This window comes from Zonotrichia leucophrys, chromosome 2 (genome assembly GCF_028769735.1).
Source record: "Zonotrichia leucophrys gambelii isolate GWCS_2022_RI chromosome 2, RI_Zleu_2.0, whole genome shotgun sequence".
Taxonomy (NCBI): domain Eukaryota; kingdom Metazoa; phylum Chordata; class Aves; order Passeriformes; family Passerellidae; genus Zonotrichia; species Zonotrichia leucophrys.
The window spans coordinates 105115750-105130081 of record NC_088171.1 but is presented as its reverse complement, the minus strand read 5'-3'; positions in this window follow the sequence as shown (position 1 = coordinate 105130081).

Genomic DNA, 14332 nt, shown 5'->3' with positions numbered 1-14332 from the left:
TCTCAATAAATCTTAGTTAAATGTCTGTTGGTATCTATTTTCTTACTTTGGGGAACAGTATGAAGCCATGTATAAAGCCAAACAAGGTGTTTGACTTTGAAGGATGTTTTTGAGAGTCTGCTTCCATCAGTCAGATACAATTCTATTTCTTTTCATGGATTAAATGGCTTGATCAGAGTTCGACAAGCAAATTCACAAATCACAGTCACAAAATACCTCATCCTATCATCCTGTTCTCTTTGCTCCATGATCAGTTGGCAGTGAGGTGTCTGCAGCAAATGTAGAAAGGAATAAAAACCTTTTATCAGTCACTAATCTGAACTAATCTGCTTTGCCTGAGCACAGCAACATGTCCATGCAAGAGGAAGGCTTACCTATGCTTTGTCCTCTCTGTGTTACAGACATGTCTGGGTGATCTAGGTGTAGATTTTTGCATGCTGAAGCAGCAGAGAGCAAGGTCCCACTGGTACCCCATCCAAACGTGTTAAAAAGAATGGGTCCTGCTTCTGGGGGAATGGTGATGTTGTATGCAATAGGCAGGGGGCTGTCCCTCTTGCCACTGTTCAAAAAGAAAGAAGCACAGGCTTATGGTCACTCTTGTCCAGCTCTGTGGCCAAGGAATGACACTTTTTTGGCTGCTCAAGTCTGTGTTAATAGGGTTTTTATAATGAAGTGTGGGCTGAATGAGACCCTAACTACCATGATTTCTTTGTGGACAGACTCTCATGAGGATTTCTTAGAGCATTCCCTGTTCTATCAACTAACTGCTTGTCTGTAGCCCTGCAACTTTCTCACCCTCTTATTAAAGCACAGGGATTGATGTGTGATGCCCCATATCTGGTTACACAGCCATAAAAGGCTATTCCTGGGTTTTCTCCTAAGGGTGGAGAATTTTGTTATAGCTTCTACTTTCTAGTTATCCTGACCACAGATAAAGAGATATTATTCAGGGCCGAGTATGATTCCTTCAGTAAGAACTCCAAAGCTGTTTCCCTGTAAAAAGTGCATTGCAAGCTTTTCCCCAGAAATGAGCAAAGCCTTTTTCACTATACAGATAACAGCAGCAACTCAGTAGGACTGATCTTCACATCTCTTCTGAAGGTTGATGGTAATGAATTCTGCTCTGCAGTTTAATATTCAACAAAATAAATACCTCTTTTGAAAATTATCTTGCTACCTGTTAAAAAAACTTTCATATAAAGTGTATGAATAAATTCCAGGATACAATGCTTGGTATCAATTACCTCCAAAACTACCTAGGAGTTCAGCTGTGTGATAGACCTGTGTTAAATTAAAGCACCTTCATCAAACTCTTTAGAAAAAGATAATAATGTAGGTTTTATCTACAACACCCGGTCCCCTTCTGCTTGCTCTAATAGATTAATCAAGCTGAGATAGATTTCTCTGGTTCTTGAAGCCAAATATTTTTTCCTTTCTTTGTTAGACACTAGTTTATAGTGCTGGTGTTATTCTATTTCTCCATTTACAAACAGGGTTGCAAAGATGGCTGTCCTGGGGTGACTTTATGATGCTCATATCCCCATTCATCTGTTTAGCCCAGAAATAAGATTTTCACCTTTAGGATTGGTTCTGAGAGTGAAGGGGGGTGAGAAGAAGCACACATTTTGTTTTCAGACACTGCACTCACTCCTCCACGTTCCTGCTCCTGGACTGTGTTGTCTGCAGATGGACAGACGGCAGGACAGAGCTCTTCTTTGCTTTTAGTTAGTTTATTAGCTAGCTGAGGCAGAGAAGTTCCCTAGACTGTGGTTTTTCTTTTCCTTGGGCCTGTTTAAACCTGCTCTGGCCTGAACATCAGCAGGGCACCGGCACCTCACATCTGTGGCCCACCAGGCCGGGCCTGGGCCGTAGCATTTCCAGCGCCAGAGGGACTGATCAGAGACTGAGTGAGCTGAGCTGCAATCCAGGGAGGGGACTCTCTGAGTTTGTCATCTCTCTTTGGAGCAGCAAGGGGTTTTATTGTTTAATATTGTTCAATTTTTTGTGCTGGTGAATGCTTCCCTGTTCAATAAACATTTTTTTTTTCTACTTTTCTCCAATGAAATATTTTCCTGAACCAGTTGGGGGAAGGGAGGGGGCTTGAATCAGCTTTCTAGAGGAGCCTCCTCGGAGTTTCTCTCCCAAATTTGCCCTAAACCAGGACAATGGCTTACAGAATTTATCATCACCTTCCACCTGGGAGTTGGACTCTTGTGACTCAGTTTCAGATGTAGATATGTCTCTGAAGTTTCCTTTTCAGAAGGAAATCTGAAGAGAAGTCCCCTGACCAGGAATGCCAGGTGCAATCTACATCTAGGACATGAGCAGGTGTTCTCTCCACTCTTCAGAACAGTGCACAGAGAGGTTTCTTACAATTTCAGTTTAAGTTGTATTTAATAAAAAGTACCTTTCTCAGCTTTTTCTGCAGATTTAAATTTCCAGACTTTTGATCTTGAGTGGAGTTGTGGCTCAGCTGAAGTAAATGGAGAAATATCTGGTTAGCTTGATATTGTTGTGTTGGAAGATGACATACAGAGATGGCATTGGAATAGTGAAATCTGGTTTTAATACATTTAAAATATATATGAGCACTACCACTGGAAGTTTTAATTGACAACTAACACATGTAGTTTTCAAAAACAGCAGCTCAATAATTATCGTCATGGTAGTTGAAATTTTGCCCAATCTGTTTTCTATCTAAATCCTATCTTTTTTTTCTCTCTTTTAAGTTTGTATAGTCCAAGAAAATATTTATTACTAAATTACCAAATGAGACAAAATAACTACCTTATTTTCCTATAGATGATTGTATTTGGTAAGTTTCTAAATACAAACATTATTGTGTTGAAATTTTCTTTTATCTTCTGAGTGGGAACAAGTCAAAAAGAAGACTTTTACTTTCAACTTTAGTCTGAAACCTGATAAAGTATGTATTATTGTTATTTAATGCCTTTATATATTTATCATTTATTAACTGCTTACAGTTTATAGATACTCAGTTTTTTATTACAAGTCATTTAAATCTGTATCAGATAATTGAGTATTGTTTACATCTTGTTCTCCTCCCAGGAAGTCATGCCTAAAGAGAATCTCAGAAAATTTGTATCAATTTCCAAACTAAAATGCAATACCAAAAGGTATGTCTTATCTTTGATTGTGAAGACAATGTTATGAATTTTTGTAACTTTTGAAACTTGGCTCTAAAGATGTTTTTGTTTCCCAGCAAATGAAATATTTAATTAGAAATACAAAGTGTTGCTTCTTATTGTGTAATTGAATTAATAATGTATTGTGGAAACTGCTAGCACAATTATTATTGAAAAACAAATTATGTTTCTTTTAAATACAAAAAACCAATTACAGTAGTAAACAAGAATATTCTGGAAGACAAGAATGGATAGCTCATACAAAGCAGAACTTTTATTAAATGAAGCTGCTGAAACTCAAAATTAATAAATATGAAGTCATGCATATGGGAAAAACAAACCTAAGTTTGAATATGAGAAGATGAGCTCTGAGCTCCCATCATCACCCAGGAGTGAAATCTTGAGATAATGACTCATGTTTCCATGCAAACATGAACTCAGCACTTGGTATCAGTCTAAAAGCAATTCAGATTTTCACAAATATGAGGAAAGGAACAGTGACTAAAATTGAGAACATTATTGTAGTGATTCAGTACAAATCTTGTCTCATTTGTGGCAAAGGTCTGTGAAACATGGAAGTGTGGAGAGTGAGCAGAGAAGAACCTGCTCTTCATTATCTCTTCCAGACTGGGAACAAGAGGCTGTGATCTGATCCTTGGAGCCATAATAAACACAAATATCACAAGTTTGCTTCTCCTATGGAAGGCAAGAAAACTATGAGGATACTAGAGGCACCCATGTGCCAACTATGAGGATGCCAGAGGCCCCTGGGGAGATTTGAGAAGCTCATGAAAAGGAAATCTATGGAGAAGTGCTGCAAGTGTAGAAACCCTGGCTAGCTCAGCACCCTTCTGAGCAAAAATTGGTTGGATGAGAAAAATTTGAATTAGTTAGTCCACTCTTAGGTCTCTCCAGAAGTACTCTTACACGGCACTTGTGGGAAAAGCACAGTGGGCTAAATTAAGCTATGGTCTTACCAAGCACAGCCACTTCTATAGTCTTAAGTTAAGGACCTTGCAACTTGAATTGCAATTGCATTCAAATCTTTTTGTTTGGCATATTTAAAAATCTTCAGCCTCTCCAAGATTTCCCCCCTCACCTCTAAATCCCAATCCGTGAATGTTACATAAGGGAAGAAATTCACAAAAGATTCAAAAATTAGCATCTATAGCATTCTGAAGTTCTGAAGCTTCCATTCAATGTTTGACCCCATCCATTTTACACTAGCATGAGATTAGAACTTTACTGTTCAGTGTACAAACCCAGTAATATTGAAAACAAAAATGTCCTGCTCTATGTCTCTCTTTGTCTTTAAGAGATCTTTTCCCAAGCTGTAGACTCAAAGCAATGAAGATAAAACCCAGAGAAGGAAATGCAGACATTTACTGTTTTCTGGTAGTACCCAGCTTTGCTTTCATGTGACATTGTGGTTTTGCTTGTGTTTTTAGTGCCCTAATAATGTGCTAATCTGCCAGCACATCCCACTTGCTCTGGCTGAGATGTTTGATGTTTTTCTAAGGTCACATAAAGCACCTTGAAGAGCTGAGCAAAAAGTTCCTGGCTTGGGGCATCCTGCTCAGATCAGACACTGGCACTGTCTGCAGAATCTTAACTTCCAAGATGGCCTGTAGTACAGCTTGACTTTGGCAAAGTAATTAGCAATCAGTCTTTATATGGAAGCATATTACTGCATAGGAAAATCCCCACAAAGCAGATGACTAATTCCTTCTTAGTACAGCGAGACAAACTAAAAAATCACATTTTTCCCTCTTTTTTTTTTCTTTTACTTTGGGTGAAAGTTCTTTATGAACCAGGATCTGCTTCTTTTGTGGGTTGGTCTGCTTTGCAGAGATGCTTTTTGTTAGAGAGGATCTTAGTGGGGTTCCCTCATGGTTCTGGCTGTGGTGCGGTGATTCATCTATCCCCTATGTTTTGCAGTCTCTTTGGAGAGACAGAGGTCTTAAAATCAGCAGAAACATTGAAAATTGGATTCAACCTGAATTATAGGCAATATAGATGAGGAAACTCTTTTTACAAGGAATATTTTCTGAATTATGCCAGAGAGTAAGTTGATAGCAGTGTAGTATTTTTTTCAAGCTGCTGTAAAGATGATTTAGATGTATATTCTGTGTTACATTTTCAGACATTTTAGATCACAAACCTTCCAATTTCTTTAGTTTGAAAAATCATTCAATAGATTTTGGCTTTGCCTTTAAGCATTAACATGTTGCCAAGGTTCCTTAGCCTCTCCAGCAGAGTTCAGTCCAGTTTCAGAATTATCACTTATGAGCCTTATTCAGGCAGCAGAACAATCCAACAGTGGCATGTTCCTTGCCAAACAAAAACTGCCCAGAACCTAGGACTTGATTAATTAGCTTAGAAATCCGTAATTACCATAAATTGTTCAATTTTGTTGAATTATATATGTGCTTTGTGACCATTTGACACACCTACATGTCTGTAGGGTCCTATCAATGTAGTTGAAATAATCATCACATGTTTGGCATGTTAATCTATGACACGTTTGGAGTTATTGTACCAAGGGCATTATTCTGTTTATGGTTCTATTTTGTACACATGTCTACTGTAGTTCTCCTGCAAATAATCATACACATCTTTTTGTGGGCTGTTAGGTTTATGTTCAGACACCTTGCAGGAAATGTGTTCACCAAAAATGTCAGTTCTGTAATTCAATGTGGACTCAGTTGACACAGGTCACCTGAGAAACGCATCTGCACTGGCTCTGTTTCTGGGAAGGTGGCAAAAACAAGGGCCAACTCTCATGCCCCAGGGTTTGGTGTTGAGGCTGGCAAAGTGCCCAGAAGTGCCAATATACCTGGTTCTGGGCTTATGACATGGTTTTTCCTACTCTTTGTTAGTAGCACCATGCAATTGTTATCTAGGAGCTGAGGGAAGCTGAGACAAAGACAGGCAAGGAATTTGTATTTTGAAGGAAGGTTTAGATCAAAGTGAAGGAGTACTGGCTTGAACCCACTGAGTGGCAGCTATGCCTGGTATATGTCATATAGCCTTTAAGGGAGGGTGGAATTGCTTTTCCTCTTCCATTATGGGGGAAAAAGCTATTAGCAGAGTTCTCTGGTGGCTAGATTAAAGAGAAAGATTAATGTTGATTTCTAGTTCTCATCACCACTGAGAAACACTATGAACTTATATGACAACTACATAGGGATTACCAAAAATTCTTCATTTATGGCCAGGCCCTAGTAAATTGGGTGAGTCACATACAGAGGGAAATTATTATTTTTCACCCTGTGACATGAATGCTTATTTATCCCAAGCAATGAACATGGCAGGAAGTAAGCACCATTCATTTCACATCTCTGTGTGTACCTCCTCATCATCTTCCTGAATTGAAAGAATATGTGACATTAAAAAATGAAGAAAAAGAAAAACTTCTCAGGGAAGGGTATAACCATTTCTAAGAAGTGATTTTTTTCAAAGTACAGTGGTTTGAGCTGAAGCTGAAAAGGCTAAGTTGCTACTCTGAGAAATTTTCTTGTATTTGGCTCAAGCAGCCTGAGATCTGAATTTATGACCCAGATTGTCTGTGGCTCTGTGTTGCCATGTTAACAAGATATGACCTCTTTGCCTTCTTTTTTTTGACATGGGCAATGATTATAGTGCCTCTTTTTTCTGTTTGATTTACAAGCTCTTTTGGTTATGGCTGTGTACCGATCATTTGGTGACTCTTGGTGTTATATTTAGAATAATGTTCCTGATTCCAGAAAGAAAACCATTCAGAAGGAACGAGAATAATTATTTTAGCAATATATTACTGTACAAAAGAATGTTTCCTAAATCCCAGGAAAGCTACTTGGTACACCTTAAGAGGCCTATTCTAATGAACAATCCCTTGGCAGCCTGAGTTCCTTCAATGGACCTTACCAAGTGCAGTAAGCCTCACCATCTGCTGCATCTTCTAATTACCAGTGAGAAAAGGAGACTTCTCCCTGCTGCACCACACAAAGAGATATGAGTTAAATGTGTATACTGCTTATTCAATGTAACATGCATCTGTTGTGTTCTCTCATGTTTTAGAGACAAATCTGTGAGGAGGCACAAATACCCTTGCCTGGGAGAAGTGCATCCTTTTTGCTGTACTGGCACAAATGTAGTCTTACTTTGGGCAAATGACAATTTCCTTTTCTCCTTTTTTCCTCAAGTTAAGTAATTTTGCTGGTCATCTCTCCCTGTGAAGTGAAATGGTTGGAGTTGAATTGCTATTTCAGGAGGTTACTTCATAGAAAAACAAGTCAGCCCCAGAAAGTCTTGGGCCTTCTTGTAAGAAATGGTGCCTAGAGAGACAGAAAACAAGTGAGAAGCAAAATAAATCACAGCCCTTTAAGGGAATTTTCCTTTTCTCTGATCTCAGTGTCTATGGAAGGGAGAAAAACATCTTGTAGTTCCATAACTCAAGACATGGCGGCAAGAGATTTGGCCTGGTTTTACCTCTCCTTTGTATGTGTGTGGAGGGGGCACTGAATAAATAAGGAAAGGTTGTGCAATGCCATGACATCGTCCCCCACCTGATCTGTCTCTAAGAAACAGCTGAGAGTAGTTGTGGAAAGGATGTGTTATGTTTCCTTTTGCAAAGAAAGAAAAAGTTGTAAGCCCAGATATGTGGATACATATGAGAAGAAAGAAAGAGTTGAAGATCCTTGTAGAGACAGGGAGGTCAGCCAATGAAAGGAGCTTGAAGATCAGGGTGACCATTCCTTCTGCAGCTGCACTGTTCAACAACCTTTGCATGGTATTTTGATACAATCAAGTGTGGCCAGTGGAAATATGTGGCCATGCTCCAGCTTCCCAACTCTGATCTCTATGTGGAGAGAGGTGCACCAATATTTTTTAGGCCTTTTCCCTTAGAAGATAAAGATAAAATTGTCAACTATGTGGATTTATCAGCAGTTCTTTAGCTAGGGCTAACAGAGAAGAAACTCTGCTCCATGGGGTGTGTGCATATTTCTCAATCTTCGTTTTTCTAGAAGTCTGCCTATTTTCCCAGTGTCCAAGAAAATCATCTTAATTTTTGACCTTCTTTTAATTATAATCAGATTTCACCATAAAAAGTTCACACAATGCTTTCAGGATTTCTTTTTGTTTGATGTCAGGAAGCAGGATGCTCCATGAGGAAAAGCAACCTGGGAGCCAAGGATCACAGTAAGGAGTCAGATCCATGACCTCGCTCAGAAATGGAGCCACACCACATGCTGCCCAGACTAGAAGTGCAGAGCTGTTCCAGATGTGGTGACCAGGGCCACTCTGGAGGTCTGTGGGTGGGTCCCTAGCAATGACATAATTACATGGCCAACTCAGTGGTCCAGATCAGCCAGAACCTGTTCTGACTGCAATTAAGTCTAAGTAGAGACCATGGGAGAGGACAGGCCTTGACCCAAGGCAGCCAAATCCCAAGGCTTTGGAAGGACATGGTGTTATGATCAGGCTCCAGGCTCTTGGAGAAATAAATGTGGATCTTCTCTGCTACACTTTCAGTGGGACAAACTGATGGTGATGCAGCAGGACCCCAAGAATGATTCTTGTAAAGCTGCGTGGTAAATACACTGTTATTCAATGGAAAGGAAAATATGGCATGAGTCTGGAAAAACTGCATGAATATGCCTCTGAACTTCCTCTGAATCAACCTTATTAATATTAGAGAAGCTGTTCCACGTTTGTTGTTAAGTATGTTTTCATTGATGAGCACATTGCTTTGAGTATGTTCCCACATCAAAAGTGCATTTGAATTACAAACTTAAAAAAAAAAAAGGAATACATCTTTTGAACCTATAGTTTTAAAGGTTGATTGATGTCAGACCAAGGGACGAGTGGTATCAAGAAAGCAGCTCGTGGGCAAACAAACCCACATGTTTCAGAGGTGTTCATTCATGATTCAAAGATTTCAGGAGCCCTATGATGCAAAGGCAAACAAAATCTGCTTCAGTGGATACGCAAAATTGCACTAAGATGTGCTTTGAGATCCAAGAAATTAAAAAACTCAGGAAACTTGAGGAATCTTCATAATCCTCTGATCCTTCCTTTAGTCTGCTTATCTTTCCACAATAATGGCAAAAGGCCTTCTTCCTGTCTTCTTACTGTCTACATATATAAACCTACTTTCCTTTCAAATGCTGATTAATTACTAATTACTATCTATTAAGTGTCATATTATTTTTGGAAATATTACTCTTCTTTCTCACGCTCTTTTCTGACAAGCTGTCTATGGTCAGAACTACAGTGTTACAAAATCTTACTTCCAGTGACATCAGGCTTAGCTGTTCATATTGTAGCATTGAAAAAGATTAATCAAAAAAACCCAAATGCACAGAAAAGGCTCTCTGCTTTGTATCTAACCAAGTGGCAGTTGACATAATTGTATGAGAGAAGTTTTTATGGACTGGCATACAGTTTTCTTTTTTTTGTAGGTGTGCTTTTTTCCCTGTAGTAACATCTGTGTTCAGGGAATGAGTGTTAGTTGTAGCACTGGAGAAAGATAAACAGCTTGTAACTCAGTTTTGTAGTCTATCTTCATTGTAAAAAACTTGGGAAATCCTGGTATTTCTCTGCTTGTTTATTTCTTTATTTTTTGGCAAAGCAAAAAAATTACCTGAAAAATATTTTATTTTAACCTGGACTATTTATTCAACTTGTTTTACTAAAAATATTGTTTTGGGGTAATCTATCTCTCCAAGATCAGTTTTATTTTCTGAATTTGGTTTGCATTATTTTTTAATACTGAAGGATTGGGTTATTTTTCTCACACATAAAAAAAATTACTATGTTATATAAATAAATATATATTTTATATTTGTATATATGACATGTAGATCATATATATAGAGAAATCTGTATCTATACACACACACAAAAAGATATATGATTCCTATATATAGGAAAAACAAGAAAATACCGGGGCTTTCTAGAGTCAACACAAACATGAGAAATAAAGATGACCAAAACCATTTTAAAATTGCATGGATAGAAAGAGGAAGTGCTGAAGAAATCCCATTGCAAGGCAAAACTATGACGGGATATTGGGAAAACTGGAATGTTTAAGTGCCTTTTAGCTTCAGTTTCACTAACCAGGATAAATGTGGCCAGATGGCTAACACAATGAACATTGGTGACAGATGGGTATGTGCTCTAACTAGCATCAGAAAAAACAGGTTAGAGATGCTTATGAGCTGGCAGTGTCTGATGAAACTCACCCTAGAATACTTAACGAGGTAACTGAGCCTGTCCCTATTGCTTCAAGATGGCATGGAGGGTTGGTGAGGTTCTGGGAGATATGAAAGGACAACTGTAAACATGGTTTTTGAAGAGAAAAGGGGAGAGAAGCAGAGAAGTAAGAGGAGATTCAGAAAGGACTCAGAAAATCAGTGGGCAATCAACTTAACCAGAGAAAAACAAATAGGAGACCCACCTCTCAAGACTAGCAAGTGTTTCTTGAAAAGAATAAATCATACCAATTTTATTTAATAAATACCAATAATCAACCATAGCCTAATTATCTCCCGTAACATTACAGAATAGAGAAAAACAAGGCCCTTCCAAATAACATGTCTTTAATGAAACTTCTGATATTGCCTCAGGTGGAAGTCTCCAAAACAGCCAAGAAACACAGCCTGGAGGTGTTTACTACAGAGGAAATGTGCAACTGGTTGGGAAAAATACAGTCACAGTAGTTACCAGCACCTTGTGATCAAATTGCAAGTGATCTTGTGGGGTTCACCAGGGGTTGGTCACAGGTGTGTGCAGTATTTTCATCTGTGGTGTAAGCAATGGAAAAGGGGATACTTGTATAAACTACACAGAAAATGAGGGGAGAATGGAAACAGGGATGTAATTAACAGCAGATCTTCAACATCTGGCATGTGATTAGAGAAACAGGAGGTGGAAAAATTTGTGTGTATTCCAACTTTCTTCCCCTAACTGGGGTAGTGTCTGCTACCTTGCTTATTTTTGACAGAAGTTTGTGAAATCTGCTTCCAAAAGATTTTGTGAATCCCTGCAATGTTGTATAGGGTTGGAAAGCTTCTATAACAATATACCAGGTATTGTATTGATGAGCACAAAAAATCACCTCATGTAGTTCAAATGCTTTTACTTTTCACAATGCTTTAACTCAGACTTTATTGGGGTAATGCACTTCAAACAAGGCCTGGACAAGTGGCAGAGAACCCAGACAGGAATAATATGAGAGGTCTGAGGCCTTGAAAATATTTAAACACATGGAAGTACTGTATATTAGAAAATACAGTGAAGTACGGGAGTAGATTTTCTGAGGAAGGCTCTGGTATCTGTATTAGCAGAGGCATTTAAGAGCAGCATGACTAATAGCTGCTGAGGACAGTTTAAAGAGGATCCTTTCCTGGGAATTAATATAATCTGTGACCCTGAGGGCTCAGCATAAAAGTTTTAGCTAATATTGAAGCATTTGAGGTGTTTTCTTTCCCTGTACCATATGTCTTACCAATTTTGATCCTAATAGTTGTAGTAATCTTTGGTAAAAAAGCCACTCAGATCTGGTCAAGACTCAAATCTGTGTCAACTCCACGTTGAAATCAGTATGATGAAAACCGTCATAGTTCAGAAATCTTTTTGTGCAGTGGTGTGATGTGGAAAGTGAATGATGTGATTCTAGGCACCAGGGCAGCCTTTGCCTGACACAAAACTTTCTTTGACTTGAAAGAATATGCATGACCTTCCTAAATAATGTGGAACACTGGCTGTCCTTTTTACACCACACCTGCTCTACCAAAGCTGCCACAGCAGTCACTGGGACATGTTTTTCTTCTTCAGAGTGTCTTAGGAAACCCTCAATGAATTGTATTAAGTACTTCAAAGCCAGCACCAGCAAGAAATATATTATTAGCTAAAATAGTGCACCCAGCCACACACTACACTCTTTAAGTGTAGTATCTGTAGTATAAGTGGTGTTTCATAATTCAAATATTTGCTATTTTGCATTAAGACTGATACACATATTTATTGAGTCAGAATGTAACATTGTCATAATTAAAAGTTTTTTCAATACTCGCAAGAAACAGCTGCCCTTCCTGAATGCAAACAAGAAACATATTTCTTTCAATGGGTGAAACATTCTTGTAGTAACTGAGCACACATCAATGCGCACAGCACTTTTGTCTTCATATGGCCAATGTAGTTTCTCACTGTAAACAGTAGATTTAGAAAAATGTGATGAAATCTAAACAGACAGCAAGAAACATCTAGTACCAAAGGGAAATGGTATTACACAGCTTTTGCATTTCCTTGCTTTCCTTCTTTTCACAACATGCTGTTTGTTTGCACAGAGTAACTGTCTTGTCAAAATGAGATTTCAAAGATCTCAGAGATGATAAGTAAATTTTTTTTGCAGTGGTTAGTTGAATTTTTCATCCTTCTTTGTTTTATTTGACCAAATACACATAGAATACAACACAACAAGATTTAAATTGATTTTTGTTCTTAAAAAGTACAATTCCAGAGGCATTTGGAAAGACATCAGACTATGAAAGTAATATTCAGAACCTTCTCCCCCCCTATTTTCTTAACTGTAATTTGAAATATAAAGCTGGGACAGTAGTTTACCCAATGCTCCTGAATTCTTTCTTGTATGGAAGAAATTTTCTTGTTCTTTCAGAAGGCAAATCTTTCTTGCCTCACTGATAGCTTCTTTGTGTTGCACAGGTAAAATTATCTGCATGATTACAAACTGAGTCTTTTCTCCAGCTTTTACTAAACTCAAAAGTTGTTTTCAGATACTTTGTCACTAAAATGTAAGGTGTATGAGCCTATGTTTCTAAGGAATATATCTTCCACACTACCAAAACTTAGAGGTGAACAGCTAGTTAAAAAGTGATCTACAGGAGAGCAAAAATAATACAAGAACAAGCAGCTGGTAGGGAACCATGTAGAGCAAGGTTATTGCTTGTTTGTTCGTTTATGTAATGCACAACATGAATTGTAACATTGAAGTAATATGCAGCTTGAGTTTTCCAGCCTGAAAGAAATCTTTACAAGTTCCTTGTTCCCTGTTTCAGTCTCTCATTCTCTTTTCAGAATACTTTCAGAAATTGATTTCTGTTATTCAGGTAGTCTTAATTTTAGAATTTTCTGAAGTGTAAAGGAATTAATGTAAAAGAAATTTTGATACTTACTTCATCTACCAGACATTTTAAAAATCTTTTGCACTTTATATAATACCTAATTTTTATTAATGTCTTTGTCTACTAAGCAGGAATTCTAGTTGTTTTAGTTGGTTAGTTGGTTGTTTTTGTTGGGACTTTTTTTTGTTTTCCTTGACATCAAATCTGCTTTTGTCTGCAAAAATGGCTTTAGAGAATTTCAGGAAAGTAGGGCTAGGTCACAACCATACCAAATCTTCCTGCCAACCTGAGAGGAGATGTTTGTAGTTCTCGTAAGTTCTTGTAAAGAGCAAAATCTCTTTAGGCTCCCACTTGAACACTTACAAGGATTCACAGAATCCTAAATGAATAAGCAGTTGAGAGGCTGATATAAAGAAATCATTAACAGTTCAATTTCAAATGAGCCCACCTGTCAGGGGAGCTCTGCAGGAAATTGCCCTCAATTTTCATATAGGACTTTGGCAAGACAGTAGCAGGTGACTCATGAGAAAAGTCCTTTCTGAGTCTGCTATCTCGTGGCAAGTTAGGGGTAAGAAATAAACAGTCTGGTGAATTTGATGTGGAAAATGATGAACTTCTTTTCAGTGATGAGAAAAATTCCTTGGAATAATTAAAAAAGGAGCTCAACATGAGCCAAAGAGTAGGTATAGTTCCTTATTTTAGATTCTATCTCAATATATAAAACAAAAATTGGGTAAGCAATTGAAAAAACAGCCAGCTAATTAAAATAGGTGAGTTTTGGACTAATATATTTTCAGTAAGGGCAGAAAAACAGAGTGGATTTTAAAAAATAGATCCAAAAAATAATCACCCCAAAAATATTTATGTTTTCTGTATTTAGATACTAGGAAACATACCATACCTAGGGCAGTTATGAGTCTCAGGTTACCCTTGAAAGGTTTGTTTTCCTCAGCTGATGGTTCATTGGACTGTTGCACTTAAAAGTGAAGTTTTTTCTGCTTCAGCCACTTTTCAGCTTTTTTTTTAAAGTATGTTTTCCTTAGTTATTGAACTATAAAA